The sequence below is a fragment of the Sinocyclocheilus anshuiensis genome, unplaced genomic scaffold (genome assembly GCF_001515605.1).
Source record: "Sinocyclocheilus anshuiensis isolate Anshui unplaced genomic scaffold, SAMN03320099.WGS_v1.1 scaffold179, whole genome shotgun sequence".
Lineage (NCBI taxonomy): Eukaryota > Metazoa > Chordata > Actinopteri > Cypriniformes > Cyprinidae > Sinocyclocheilus > Sinocyclocheilus anshuiensis.
This window is the reverse complement of record NW_015549577.1, coordinates 1295429-1311805: the sequence shown is the minus strand read 5'-3', so window position 1 is coordinate 1311805 and position 16377 is coordinate 1295429.

The following is a 16377-nucleotide window of genomic DNA, read 5'->3' as shown; positions in this document are numbered from 1 at the left end:
CCCAAAGCAGAATGTTTAAGCAATAGCAATACAGTAATTCTTACTTTTGAACATGCACAGATGTTCATGCTTTCTTTGAGTGTGGTCCGAATATCCGGTGGGAACTATACCCTTCTAAGGGGTTTGTGACTGACAGACTTTCATTGTTACAGTGACTCAACCAAAACAAACCTCTCCCCTCATCTCTCTTATTACTCCTCAGCATCAGATGAGGAGATTCACTGAGAGATGTGCTCACAGACATGTTTTGGGGGTCTGCAGCAGGAAGAGGAGTGAAAAGGGAGATGCTGGGAGGGGCTGTGGTCCTGTATGCAGCCACTACTCACTCCTCTTTCAGGATATTTACACTCCCACACACAGTGATTCAGCTGGCTCTAATCCTTTCCTTACACACACACACACACACAGCCACTGGATTAGGCTGCATAATACACCCATGGCCAAAAGTCTACGGCAGAGATTCTCCTTCTGCATGTAAAAAAGCATGTACATTAGATAAACCGAGGGAGCAAGCTGGCTGACAAAACAATTTGTGAATTTTCAATATTTTTTATTTGGTTGTATGTGGGCAGCTGACATGGCATGCAATTCTTCTGTCCTCTATACACAAGGTCATTCTTTTGTTCTCTTACATGTTCATTACAGCAAAGGACACTGATTTTGTCCATAAACATCAAAACATAAATTCAAATGATGTTTTAATTTCAGTAAACTTATGCTCATAATAAAATGTGAAATATCAAAAAATATTGAGTACATTTTTGTCCTCTGGAATGATTCACGTCTCTTGAAAATGTTGCTAATCAGGAACACAACAGGAAGTAAATATGACTCAGAATAGCATACCACTCTTATCTTTGGCATATAAAGATATGGCAGAAATAGTAGGCTATTCTGAAATAAGCCATTTTAGGTTAAGAAGAGGGTTGTCTCACGTAATCAAACCTTTAGTTTACTTCTACTAAGTGCATCAAACAAAAATCGATGGTGGTTTGATTAGTTCTTCTTCACAAATGCTTGTTGCAACAACTCTGTACCTTATAAATACGATATTATTTCCAAGCAGATTGATAAAAAAAAAAAAAAGTAAATCCTCAGCAGCCTTGGTTCTTTTTTAAAAAGTGTGTATTAAAGAATTACACGTCAGGACCAAACCAATCTTCTACTTGGAGAATAAAAACATTATTTTGATTTGAAGCAAAAATGTGTTTGAAAATCATACAAAAAGAGAAAAGTACAAGACTGTGTAAGGAAAGAACTACAATCCCAAAAAACAATGCAAGTGACAATCAAATTAAAGATCATGGAGAAATAAAATTAAAATAAAAAATACTGACTTAAGTTATTCACAGTGCTTCATGGAACTGGGCGAGTTCTTTTGCTGCAATTTGCTCGCTGTGGTTCTCTGTTTGGTGGACATTTTTTTGCAGAATCGTGGATAATGTAGTTTTCACCAGGAATTCCACTGTTAAGCATGTTTATTTAAAAAATAATGTGGGTTGATGGTTCCAACAAAATTCCCCTATGAAAAAAATGAATGGGATTTTTACTTCCGGAACCCACTGTTGCTCTGTTTTTGAAAGTTGCATAAAGTCAGCCAATCAGATAAAAGCTTATTATATCACGAAAGTGCATAAAATGTCCAGTTTTATGTGCAATATGCAACAGAAGGTCAGTGAATGGACAGTGGGTGGTCCATGGATGTGCTGTCTGAGGCAGAGACTAGGAAGAGGGAGAGTTTTACCTTCTACTATTAACATTTCCGTGACACTACTTCCATGTTCATTTCTTCAGTCCTGCGGAGTGACAGAAAGATAGATTTTAATAAGCATTAATGAGCATAAAATGCTGTAAGTAAGAGGTTTAATTATTTGTGTGAAAGCAGCATGAGTCAAACTGTAAATAATGTGTTAAAATAGAGTAATACCTTGAAATGGTCTTTAAACAGTATTTTCCACATTATTTAATTAATGTGCATGCATTTTTGTCTATCATCAGAATGCACAGAGATTTCAATTCACACATAAATACATATGTGAATACTCTGCAGAATTTGTTTAATATACTTATATGTCACAGTTGATATAAATATCTAAACAACACTTTCAGTGTGCCCACTAATAAAGGAAGGTGTGAGGAGAGAGAGAGATATCAGACAGAAGGGGAGACAAAGAGAGAAAGTCAGAATGGGTGAGAGAAAAAGAAAGAGAGAGAGAGAGAGCAGTACAGCAAAAGTCTTCTAATCTGCCTTGGTATTAGATGCTATTTTTAGGAAGTAGGCCAGCAACAGCTAGCAGCCTGGCGAAGGTGCCATGCATGCTTGATTATATATTTTTTTCCTTCTTTTTTTCTCAGACAGATAGAGATGAACTGAGATGATTTTGGGAACTGATAAATGTTACAATACTGTGCCAAAATTCGAACCAAAGATGCCAGGAAAAATATGAGACGTTTCTGTTTTGACAGCTGATTGACAGATGGCTACCACATTGATCCTAAAAATGACAGCTGTGCAGTTGACAATGAGTTTAGCTTGAAATCACACCAAATGAAATACAACCGATTCACAGGATGAGTGAGACAATACTTTCACTGAGGAAAAAAAACCAAAACAAACAAATGATTTTTTTTTTTATCATGGTTTTTTTTTAACATTAAATCCTCTTTTATCAGAGAAACCTATTAAATGGGTAGGTAAGCTTTCCATATATGGTGAAAAATTATATTTGATTTCATAGCATATATATCCTCCTGACTACCAGCGATGGAGTTTTGTCCACTGTAGAGGACGTTATGTTTTAGTGATTTCTCTTACATGTCACAGTCTGGATGTCCTGTACAGAGCACATTCAGGCCTTTCCAGAGATACCAAATGATTGGATGTTTCACCATGACCACTCCCTCTGCTTGGTCTTTAAAAATGGCTGACATTAATTTAGTGATCAAGTGTAACACCCTTATGGAAATATGATAATATTTTGTAATTATCATTTAAATCTTACTAATTTTCAAACTGTCTGTCATAAATCAACATCTCAGGAAAATGTTATGGGGTTTCAAATCAAAATATGACCTTCTGTTATGAAACAGGACGTCGATTTCATACATGTCCACTGTAGAGGACACCAGGACTTAAAGCATGTTTATTACACATTTTGGGAGACACAACAAATGAATAGAGAAAAAATTATGTATCAATATTCCTATTAAATATGAGATATTATTATGAAAATCTTGCTAATTATTACTCCCATTATTGCACTTATTTGTTCATTCTATGTTGCCCCAAAAACACATTAATATGAACCCCAATAACTTACTGCCATAGAACAAATTGTAATAAACAGTTTTTCTAAGGGGTTAATATCTAAAATATATAATGCTCTGGTTAATTCATGTACGTCCTCTTTAGAAAGTTTGAAGCATTCCTTCACTGCTTCTGGTATTGTGACAGAATCTTTTATTTTTGGACTAAAGTACATAATTTTTTACAAAGTCTTTTTAAGTTGAAATTGTGTTTTTCTCTGGAGTTGTATTTGTTATACAGTGGAGTGGAGACTGTGTTTGACTTCCACACCAAACAACTCTTTTGTATTTTGGTTTATCTGGCAAAGAAATGTATATTGTTACTGTGGTCATCTCCTCAAGTACCCTCTTTTAAAATGTGGTTGTCTCAAATATCTACGTTACTTCCACTTGAGAAACTCACCTTTGATATACATCAAAAGTCTAATGATTTTTGGCAGATATGGACACCTCTCTGGTGCTACATTAACAACCTCTCTTGATCTTCTATTCTATGGTGCATATTTAGCCTCTAGCCCGACTGTATTAACTTTTCTACCTGATTGTATGCTTCTTATTGTTTTCCATTGTATAGCTGAGACTGTATCTGTATGTTCATGTGCATTAGAATAACCGACTAATAAAAAAAAAGAAAAAAAAAAGGACTTTTTAAAGTCCCGATGTCTTCTACAGAGGACATGGAATAACATATGAATAAAATATCATTTTTCAAAAATAGGAACCTTAAGTGCAGCAGAATTTTTTTTGTAACCTTGGCCAGATCTGTGCCTTGCCACAATTCTGTCTCTGAGCTCTTCAGGCAGTTCCTTTGACCTCATGATTCTCATTTGCTCTGACATGCACTGTGAGCTGTAAGGTCTTATATAGACAGGTGTGTGGCTTTCCTAATCAAGTCCAATCAGTATAATCAAACACAGCTGGACTCAAATGAAGGTGTAGAACCATCTCAAGGATGATCAGAAGAAATGGACAGCACCTGAGTTAAATATATGAGTGTCACAGCAAAGGGTCTGAATACTTAGGACCATGTGATATTTCAGTTTTTCTTTTTTAATAAATCTGCAAAAATGTCAACAATTCTGTGTTTTTCTGTCAATATGGGGTGCTGTGTGTACATTAATGAGGAAAAAAAATTAACTTAAATGATTTTAGCAAATGGCTGCAATATAACAAAGAGTGAAAAATGTAAGGGGGTCTGAATACTTTCCGTACCCACTGTACGTACCTTGAATGCAGTGTGAGCCAGTTTGGATAAAAGCTTCTGCCAAATGCATAAATTAATTTTTCTGTGAATTTCTGGCAATGACAGCTGACAGTTTTTACCATAACATGATTTTTTACAGAATATTTCATGTTAAATTATTGAATAAAATATCAACAATTGTGTATGTTGAAGAAAATACTTGCATAGTTCAAATGGTTTGGGTTGGTAAGATTTTTTTAATTCCTTTGAACGATGTCTCTATGCTTATTAAGGCTGCATTTATTTAATAAAAAAATACAGTAAAAACTTTAATATTGTGAAATATTTTTGCATTTTAAAATAACTGCTTTTTATTTTAATATATTTTAAAATAATTTATTCCTGTGATGGAAAAGCTGTTTTTTTTTTCCGTCTTCATGATCCTTCAGAAATAATTTGAATGTGCTAATTTGGTGCTCAAGAAACAAACAAACAAACAAAAAAACAATGTTGAAAACAGCTGTGCTGCTGAATTTTTCTGGAAACCGTAATATATTTTTTCAGGATAAAATGGTAATGGTTTTTCAGGAATGTACACTTTTGAATGGTAGTGTACAAATAAGTAAATTCTCTCAGAATATCTCTCATGATAGCTGGATGACCTCATCATGATAAACATGATTTCTCTGCTTTATATAATCTCGGCTAGTGAAAATGAATTGGTACACATGCAGTGCTTAAATAGTAGTTCTGGGTGTCAGCTTTACATTGAAATTAAAGTGAATGACACTTGTCGAAACAGGGTATGTCAGAAAGGGCTCCAACAAGGTAAATTACATTCAGAAACAGGTGAGTGGGTACAGTCAAGTGTTTCCCCTCAGCTGCAGTCTCAATTAATATAATTTACTCCCTGCACAAAGGCTCTTATAATTGCTTCACCTCATAGAAGCAATAGAAACATTTGATTTGATCAGATTACACTCGTTTAGTTTCCAAGAAGCAGCTGCACAGCCATCCAAAAAACAGCAACAAGCTGATAGCGATTCTGTCATCTAATTAGTATGGAAGCCCATTTCTGCAAGAGAATAAAACATAAATTAATTAATTAATTAAAAAAGGAAATTGTGCTTTTTTTTATCTTGCAAGTCAGACTTTTTCATTTTATAGCCTATCTCCAGTTTGGACTTTTTTCCCTCGCAGTTATGAGAAAAAAAGAATTGCGAGATATAAACTTGCAATTCTGAGATATTACGTTTCTTGCAATTCCGAGTCTTGCCAGTAGGGCTGCACGATAATATCGCAAATGTGCATATCGCGATATGCATATCTCAATGGTTTGCGATAAATGAGTGACTTAATACTTCAAAAAGTTATGTATGGTCAAAGTTTTAGGTCAATGTGGATAGTACAGCATCTGGCACGTGGATGTTAGTTGGGATGTGCACGCGTGTGCATGATAGAGTGCCTGCTCTGACGCAAGACAATCAACAAGCCACCATGCTTTCATAGCGAGCTAATCTGCTGCTTCCGACGATTTAGTGCAAAAACAAAAAAGCACCTCAAAGATATGGCAGAGGTTTGGTTTTAAAAGAGATGACCACATGCGGACTGAAGTGATAGGTAAAACATGTAAATCTCGAGTGGCAATGCAAAGGGGAAACTACACATCTTTACAGTCACCTCAAAGCGAAGCACAACAATTTGTATCAGCTATGCTCGGCAGAAAAATCTTCAAACACAGGTGAATTTAAACCTCGTTCCCGAACTTAAGCAAATGTCTGATTTGTTTTATGCAACAGTAAAACATGGCTGTTCACTTTCAGAAGTTGTAGTGATGCTTTCTTTTCCCTGGAATAATAACATATTGGTTATATAATTTTTAAAATATATTTTAATACAATTTAAATTGATTTTAGAAAAACAAATATCGTATCGCATATCGAATTATTTAGCATGCTATCACATATCGCATTTTTTTCAAGTCTTCTGAGTTTGCATTTCACAAATCTGACTTTATTTCTCTGAATCCTGAGTTTACACCTCTCAATTCTGTTTTTTTGTTTCCGGCATGAAATAAAAAATAAATAATTGGGACTTTTTATCTCACAATTTTGACTTTTTTCAAACCATGACCTCTGTGTTGCTATAGCACCATACTCTACCAATGGAGAAATGTAAAACTAAAAGCTGCTTATAGCTTCCAAGCAACTTCACTTATAAAAAATCTGCATTTTGCAATGCTCATCCAACTAGAATTCAGAGTGGAAACTATTTGTTTTACAAAAGCAATGTGAAGACTTGATTCAGACAGGATGATAAACCAATGGTCATCCTCTAGTGAGACACAGAGAGCAAAAGGAGAAATATGGGAAAGCACAATGCCCAACATATCCTGTTAAGTTCAGAAAAGCAGAGAGAGAGAGAGAGGGAATAGAGGTCAAAGTGAGGGCAGTTCAAAGCCCAGGGGAAATGAGCCACAGGCCGTGGGCGTTGAGAGCGAGTGGGCTACCTGTTCTGTTCTGCTGAAGCCGATGTCATTACGGTCTGGGCACACAGATCTGACAGCTGCTCCATTAGTTCTCCAGCCAGTGATCAGATAAAAGATCCTTTTGTCCTGTGAGGCCAATATACACAAGAGCAAAGAGTCTGGAGGAGATTCAGCCAATTAAACCACACAGACCTTTTTCCTTAAAAGAACGAGTGGCTGCTGCATACACAGAAATACATACTCTTCTTTTCTTTTATCCATGTATGCATTGAACTTACATTTCATAAGACTGCATGCATTAGTCTGTATTTATCTGCTGTTTATAAAAACAGGAATGCCAGATAATCATAGTGTAAGGTTAATTTTATACATATGTAGCATGTGTAAACGAATATTTGAAGAATTAAATACATTCACCTTGAGCGTCTACCTCTTTCGAAGCATGCGCACAAAGATGCCAATAAAGTCATGTTGAACGGAGACACAATCACGTTCTCTACTGCTGTTGTAAGTCCGACTTTTAACAAATGGAATGTGGTAGGATTTCAGTAGATGAATTTTTGCCTTTGTCTGACAAAAACCGGACTTTCGAGCACATGTTAACACACGAATAGACTATTCAAAATCACACCCTGCAATACCACTATTCGGAATAGTGGTATTGCAGGGTGTGATTTTGTTTAATATTATGATGCAGATGTATTTTGTGTAGCTTTTTATAGAAACTAAACACTTTTTTTTTAAATACCCCAAATGCATGTAACACACATAAACTATTTACTAATTTAATCGTATATTTATTAACTTAATGTTTCATCTGTGTTAGTTAAAGTGGGAATTATGATCATTGATCACACAATACTGATTGATGGATCTGCAGGGAATAATCTGTCTTCGAGTCATCAATCCCGTAAAGAGGCAGACAGTGGTTGAAATTCATTCTCATCAGATTGCACAATTAATGGAAATTAATAGAAATGATGCTTCTATCAAAATAACATAGACATATAACTCTACATATTCAGTCACGTTTACTCCCATTTATTTTTGAACAAAGTGTCTCTGCTACTCACTATACTCTCAGAAAAAAAGGTACAAAAGTTGTCACTGGGGCAGTAACTTTTCAAAAGGCACACCTTTGTACCTAAACAGTCTATATTGGTACCTTAAAGGTACATATTAGTGCCTAAAGTGTACATATTTAGTACCTAAAAGGTACAAAAGTGTACCTTTTGAAAAGGTACTGCCCCAGTGACAGCTTTTGTACCTATTTTTCTGAGAGTGAAGTGACGTGACGTGACATGTGGCCAAGTATGGTGACCCGACTCTCTAACCATTAGGCCACGACTTACCCAAAAAGATGGAGCGCTTCACGGATTTGCGTGTCATCCTTTCGCAGGGGCCATGCTAATCTTCTCTGTACCGATCCAATTTTAGTATATGTGCCGCCGTGGTGAGTGTAAAGTAAATGTGTGAATAGCAATAAAGCCCAAATGGATGTTGAGTAGCAGAGACCCTTTGTTCAAAAATAACTGGGAGCAAACGTGACTGAATATGTAGAGTTGTATGTCTTGTTATTTTAATCAAAATATCAATAACTAACGATTGATTTTGCATGATCTTGCATTCCTGGCAGGCTGACAGAAATGACTGTCATTATGACCACTATCTATTTATTATCGCTATCCAATCTATTTATTCAAAGTTTCTCAAGATCAAATAATAATTCATAGTTATTCTATTCTTTTGACTCACTATTGAGTTGTTTACAAGAAGTTAAATCTTGGATGTCACAAAATGATCTGAATTTGAATGAAAGCAAAACTGAAATAATTTGGTTCTGGGCTCCTGACACCCAAAACTCCTTTGACTTGGGCAACTTAGCCCCCTTCTGTAAATCTGTGGTAAAATCTTGTTTCTTCTATTTAAGATCAATAGCAAAGGTTAAACCGTTTCTGTCCTCCAGTGATTTTTGAAAGGATTATTCATGCTTTTATTTCTGTAAGACTATTACTGTAACTCACTGTATGTGGGTGTTAGCCAAGTATTGTTAAATCGTCTTCAATTGGTTCAAAATGCGGCTGTTAGGCTTTTAACAGGTAGGCCTACTCATAAAAAACAGCATGTAAAACCGATTTATAGCCTCACTTCATTGGTTGCCAGTGCAGTACAGAATTGATTTTAAATGATTGATTGTTGTATATAAAGCATTGCATAACTTGGCCCACCTTATTTAATGGATCTCCTTCATACAAATCACCCTGGTCTCTCAGATCAGCAAATCATTACATTTACATTACATTACATTTAGTCATTTAGCAGATGCTTTAAGGCTTCAACAACTGAAAGCAAGGCAGTCTCGGTCGAATGTCCACTTCTGAAGCCAGATTGGTTGCTGTCCAGGAGGTTGTTCTGTGTGAGAAAGGCTGAGACTTGATTAGATGATCCTAGACATTTCATGAACTAGATTGAAACTGAGTGGTGACTGGACATTTGCAATAGCAGCTCCAAAGCACTGGAACAATATATCTACCTCTACATCTTAGACTGGCTCCATCTTTAGGTTATTTTAAACGAAACTTAAATTAGCGTTTGGTTCAGCAGGTTAATTAGCCAGAGGCTTTTTAACATTTGTTGTTGTTAGTCGATGTTTGTCTGAAAGTAACTGTGTAATTTTATTGTGAGATTGTCAGCACATTGGTTAACATTGCATTGATTTAATTGTGCTTTATAAATAAACAAACAAACAAACAAACAAAAAAATCTTACTGTAACAGCTGGAGCGTGTGTAAGGCTGGACAAGACTTTGCGTTCCTCTGGCCACAGATTGGAAAATTAATGGGGACTTGGGGAAAACATGCTATCAAATTGGACAAAAATGCCCCTGCACAATTAAACAAAGTCTATTATGGCTGTCGCGAATAAAGTTAGAATGAAATGAAAAGTGTCGATTGCGGCATTAAAGGGGTCATATGATCTTGCTAAAAATAACATTATGTTGAACCACTGATTTCTAGTTGTGTCCTCTTTTGGAAGGCCAAACAAAGTAGTTTTGCTTTCACAACGAAACACACAGCGCCTTCACGACATGGCGGCGGCGGCAACTAAAAATACTACAGCGAGAGTAAAAGTTATGCCTTCTTTCTTTGCATGAACATTTGGGCGGTGTTATGCAAATCTTCCCACATTGTGACGTAGACATGTGGGGGTGTGTTAGAACGAGCCGTTTTAGGTAGGCGTGGTTGACTCTTAACTTTTAGATCTGCATCATGAATTTAGATGTTGAATCACATTTCTTTTTAAGTGTTTTTACAGTGTTTTGCATATTAACCAATCACACACGTTTCTTTTGAGCTTATCGAAGCAATGGCCAATCAGAAGCGTTCAAATGAGTAATCACTGAAACGCTGTTTATTTTAGTGCACGCGCTGGCTGACTGAATTCTGTAAATAAATCAAAGATGGCAGCAACTGTGGGAGACAGGAAATAAAGGTAGACATATGTATGATATTTTAGCTAATGCAGCCAAAAGTGGGGAAAAGTAGGTACTCGGGTGGGAGTAGAAGAGAGGAAAACATTTTATCCAGACTTAGAATAGGACATACAGGACTTAATAAAACATTGCAATTAATGTCCAAGCATCCGACAGGATGTTGTGAATGGTGTGGAAAAAACGAAATGGTAGAACATGTTATCATGTATTGTGAAAAGTATAAAGATGATAGAAAAAAGTTATTAGAAGAGGTTCAGAGGAAAGATGACATTTAAATTAATTTGAGATACCTGTTAAACCCAGAACAGAGAAGTAATAACAGAGCAGCTTTAATTAAATATTTGGAGAACACAGGTTTAATGAATAGGATTTGAATTAGGTATATGTGTATGTGTATGTGTATGTGTATGTGTATGTATGTGTGTGTGTGTGTATATACATTTTTTAAAAATTAATTAATTTTTTTAAGCCAGAGGAGCTGAACACGCAGCGCTGGCTGTAGCATAGATTTTCATTGAGAGGAGGAGGATGGGGAGGGGGTAGTAGTTAGAATCTCTGGAACGAGTTCACAGTAGGTGGCGGTTATGCACGAAAATGGTGCGATCCGCCAAAAAAAGGGAAGAAGAAGACTGAATTCTGCTCTCTCACGAATTATCTCATCATAAACAACAAACTGCAGATGTGCGAACGATGTAAGCGAGAGATTCATTCATCATACAGTGAAGGGGGAGTTTTTTGAGAGTTCTTAAACTCGCGCTAGACTGAATCAGTGATAATATTCTTTGATAATGTAGCCTAAATGTTCTTTGCTGGCTTTCTCTATATAATTTATTCGTTGTTTGAATAACCGTGGAAATTAAATCGTTACAATTAACAGGCCTAACTCACAATGTATTTATTAAATTGTGATCACGTTAAATACAAATTCGGTCATATTGAAAATATTTTATATGACATGACACCCATTACTTGCCTAAAAAGATGGGTAAAGTTATGAGATTAGGCTACGCTAACATTAGGTTACTTATAGTCTTAGCCTGGAGTTGGATCAACCTCCGCCTATGGAGAAAAAAAAAAGTTTTCAAAAGCATGCCCCCCCTCTGTTTTCTTCACAAATCGCACTGTGGTGGAATGTAAAATAAATAGCAAATAAATATTAAATTAACCGTTGGCCAAAAAACAAAAACAAAAAAGTCATAATTTACGCACACTCGTGTCGTCCAAACACAAAAAGGCAACATTTGTTTGGGGATTGAAGCTTTCATGCACCGATAGTAACATAAAAATATGATAAATGTTGTCCATGTGACTTAGGAACTATATTCCATGTCTTCTGAAGTCATACGATGTTTTTGTGTGAGGAACAGACAGCTCTCTTTCAGTGAGCTGTTAACCGCTGCGACCGGACTCTTGAGCCGAACTAAACAACCAGGGGTGCGTTTCCCAAAAGCAACTATGGTCGCAAATTTCGTTGTTACCAATAGATTTCAATGGAATTAACTACCATAGTTAGCTCACAATGCTTTTGGGAAACGCACCCCGGATCGATCGAGTTGTGAACAAATTATTCAGACTGTTTTTGTGCACGGGATCAACTGATTCACTGAGAAGAATCGATTTGTTCATGAGTCAGACATGAGCATGTCAATATTTTCAGTATATAATGGCTTTCAGTTGGTCCTCACACAAAACCATCATGTTATATGGCTTCATAAGACTTGGAATATATAGCACATGACTCACGAGTCATTAGGACAACTTTTGTGATATGTTTGTTCTTGTTGAAGCTTGAAACCCTCAGCCTCATAAGCCTTCCCCTTTTGCACAGATCTACATGGAACGAATAGACTTTTGTTTGGATTCAGTCTAGTATTATTCAGTCTAATATTGTATCCAGCAACATTCAATGAAATTCAGGCAACACATCTGAAGTGGTTTCTTTTACTGAGTTCTGATGTGGAAGCATACAGTCCTGTTCCACCACACAAGAATGCTGCAGGGATTACATATTTTTTGTTGGCCAAAAACTAGAAACAAAATTAGCATTTTAGTACTTCTGGTTCCATTGTCCTCAAGTCAGTGTGTTTTTAATGGGTTTTTGGATAAATGCCTGAAATAAGGTCTATAGTTAACACAAGCTCAAGACATTTTCACATACATTTTTACATAATTTCACAACAGTTGGCTAAATGGGATGAATTCAGTTTGTGGCACTGCTGAGGTGGTATGGAAGCCCAGGTTTCTTTGACAGTGGCCTTCAGCTCATCTGCATTTTTTGGTCTCTTGTTTCTCATTTTCCTCTTGACAATACCCCATAGATTCTCTATGGGGTTCAGGTCTGGTGAGTTTGCTGGCCAGTCAAGCACACCAACACCATGGTCATTTAACCAACTTTTGGTGCTTTTGGCAGTGTGGGCAGGTGCCAAATCCTGCTGGAAAATGAAATCAGCATCTTCAAAAAGCTGGTCAGCAGAAGGAAGCATGAAGTGCTCCAAAATTTCTTGGTAAACGGGTGCAGTGACGTTGGTTTTCAAAAAACACAATGGACCAACACCAGCAGATGACATTGCACCCCAAATCATCACAGACTGAGTTGAATTACTGAAATAAATGAACTTTTCCACGACATTCTAATTTATTGAGATGCACCTGTATGTATATATATATCTTTTTTTTTTTCATATTTCTGTTGTTTTGCTCAAACTGCACTGGTTCACGTCGTGCTCAAGAATGTCTGTCATGGCTTATTGCTTCATTCTTATTAAAATTTTTTATCTGGTTATGACTGCGACAGAGCTATGTTCTGATTCAATCATAGGAGAAATCTTGTTGCAAGATTGAAATGTGCATCAAATCATTCCACAGAGGAGTTTCAATATATTGAAATCAAATCTTCTTGTACCTGCAAGACCAAATTCACATCAAAATGCATTCTATCCACCTTATTTTTTATCATAAGAGCGGTTATTTGTAACTTGAATGTGCGAGGCAGTGTCATTCACTTCCAATGATTTTACCTGTAAAAAAAGCAGCCCATTATGTTGCTTTCATTTGAAAACTGGTCCCATCAGCTAACAAAAATCTGCTTTGAAACAATGTGTATATTAAAAAGTGCTATACAAATAAATGTGAATAATATGTACTAAGAACGTTATGAAAACTAAAGAGAAAAAAGAGCGTTATGAAAATGTTATTCTGAATGTTTGCTGAATGCCCAAATGTCCAGTTCTTTTTTCCTACAAACGAATGGCACATTCCATTTGGTAACACTTTATTTTGATAGTCTACTTTAGAAATTGTACTAACTACTAAGTAAATTTGTAACTAAATGTCAACTACCAGTCATTAGAGTATTTGTAGACTGTCTGGTTAATATCTGCTAACACTTTATTTTAATGGTCCCCGAACAGACATTCTACTGACTATAAGTAAACTACTTAAGTAAATTACTTTTAGTAAACTAGCCTACTCACAGTTTACTAATACTCTAATGAGTTAGTTGACATGTAGTTGCAAAATTACTTATAATTAGTTGAATGTCTGAAGTGGACTTTTGAAACAAAGTATAACATTCCATTTTATCATTCTGCAAACATTATGGGAGAGTTACTTTTGAATGTTCTCTTAACCTTCTGAAACAAGTAAAAATGTTAGACAAATGTTCAACTAAAACGTTTCAGAAACATCGTTCCAGGAACAATGTAAATAAAGTGTTAGTAAAGACCAGACAACTTTGAATGAACGTTCTATTAATGTTACTGGAAGAATGTTTATTCATAACTTTGAGAGAACCTTTGCCAGAATGTTAGAGAAAGTTTTAAGAACGTTCCCTGTTAGCTGGGTATTTGTTATCAAATGGTTTTAATTTAATATCATAAACACACTGGTTTCAAGTGTAAATAGTTTTACCATTCACTTCATTTCTTCTAATTGTTTACCGACATGTATAGCTGCTAATGAATCAGAAGTCATTGAAAATGGCTTACTTCCACATTTCAAAATAAACTGGATAAAACTTCAGATCCCCTGTAACATGAGACTCTGTGTGAACCGAGCATTGTGGGTACTTCAGACTTTTACTGCCGGTGTATTTCAGGCTGTGGAGAGCATATATTTCAACTCTACCCAATTAGTGTGGTGGCTACAATTCAAGGCCCGGTCTGAGCCCGACAGTCTGTGCATGGCCGCCGCACTAAGGACGCCCACACAGCTCTGTACTCGGTCGCACTCACACACAGCTGCCAGAAACACACTACTGTTATTCAGCACACCACGACGCCCATGCTCACACACACACACACACACACACACACATATAAACACTGAATTCTGCACTCGTTAGGGTGCATTTGAGAAGAGGAAGAGCGAGAGGGAGAGAGAATGTCCACAGAGGTGGACACAAACAAAGACAACCAGAATTCACAATTTTTTTGAAGTGTGTGTGTGAGGAAGGCAGAGAGTGTGTGAATTTGTGCATGCATGTGTGAGAGGGCAAAGCGAGGATTAGACGCATGCATGCAGGGAAGTAGCTGAATGTGGAAATTCATTGGCGTATTCTTCGTGTATCTTCGCAAACGTGTGTGAGTGTGGGCAGGTATTTATGCGTTAGTGTGTTTGAGTGTTTGGGAGTGCGTGTGGGAGGGTGAGTTGCGCACATCTGTGTTTTTGTGTGTGAATGTGTCTGCGAGAGCATGTGTGCATGAGCGTGGGCTGATTTCTAGCGCTTGGGTGTGTTTTGGTGTGGGTGGGGGGTATCTGGCATCCAAAGATAGGGACTTGGAACTGTCTGGCTGTGTCTGTCCAAGCTTTCCCAGCAAACTTTCCCATGGCTTCAGTGTGGAGTCAGAGGTCTTCGCTCACTTTGGTGAAAATGATTTTCCGAAGATAGACTTCTGACGCTTGACTGACCCTCTGCTGCCATGGACTTTCCTTATATAATTAAAAATGTCAAATTCTATTGTATAATTCCTGTTAGTCAGATGGCTATTGATTGTCTGAATAGTCTGCTCCACTTTCTAACTTATTCTACACTCTTAAAAGAAAAGGCTCTATATAGAACCTTAAAGGGTTCTATCAGGCACCACATATTGGGAACCCCTAAAAGATTCTATAGAACCCTTTTTAAGGGTTCAATCAAAAGATCCCTTTAGGGTTCTTTGTAGCCATCTATGTAGAACCTTTTAGGGGTTCCGATCATTTTATAGATTTCATTTTTGTTTTATTTTAATTACATTTTAAACAGCTCATATAGATACTTTATCACTAGAAAAACTGTATTTTTGAAACTGAAATTACCATAAGGATAACACATCAAAGTATTATGTAATCATTTAAGCCACTTTTATTAGCATTTGACAATGACACAAGCAATATATAACACAGCAATTCACAATGCAACAGTTAGAAGAATGAACATAAATTCATGTTTCTTTTTTTATTCTTATTTTTTATTTTTTTATCTTACATTAACAAAACATTCAGTTTTAGAAAAATTAAAATTCCCCTTACTCACCCATCCAACATGTGTCATGCTAGAATCCACAAAAAACAACTGAACGTTAACTTGCACAAATAAATAAATTGAAAGTTAACTTGAAAAAAAATTAATAAAATTAGAATGTCACCAAATAGTATATTAATGACACTCTTATTTTGCATCTCATCACCAGGTTATTATCCTTCACCTTCAATAAATGTCAAGTATTTACCCAACTTTCTTCTATAAACCATGCAGTCTATATTACTTTTTTTTTTCTGTAACCCATGAAAGATGGCAAAACTGGTAAGTCCACGTTTCTGGCATGTATCAGTATTGTTTTTGAATTCATAAGCATTAAATAATTTAACATTCATAAGCTTTTAAACAATAAAAACAAAGGACGCATGACCATTTCAGCACGGAGAAGG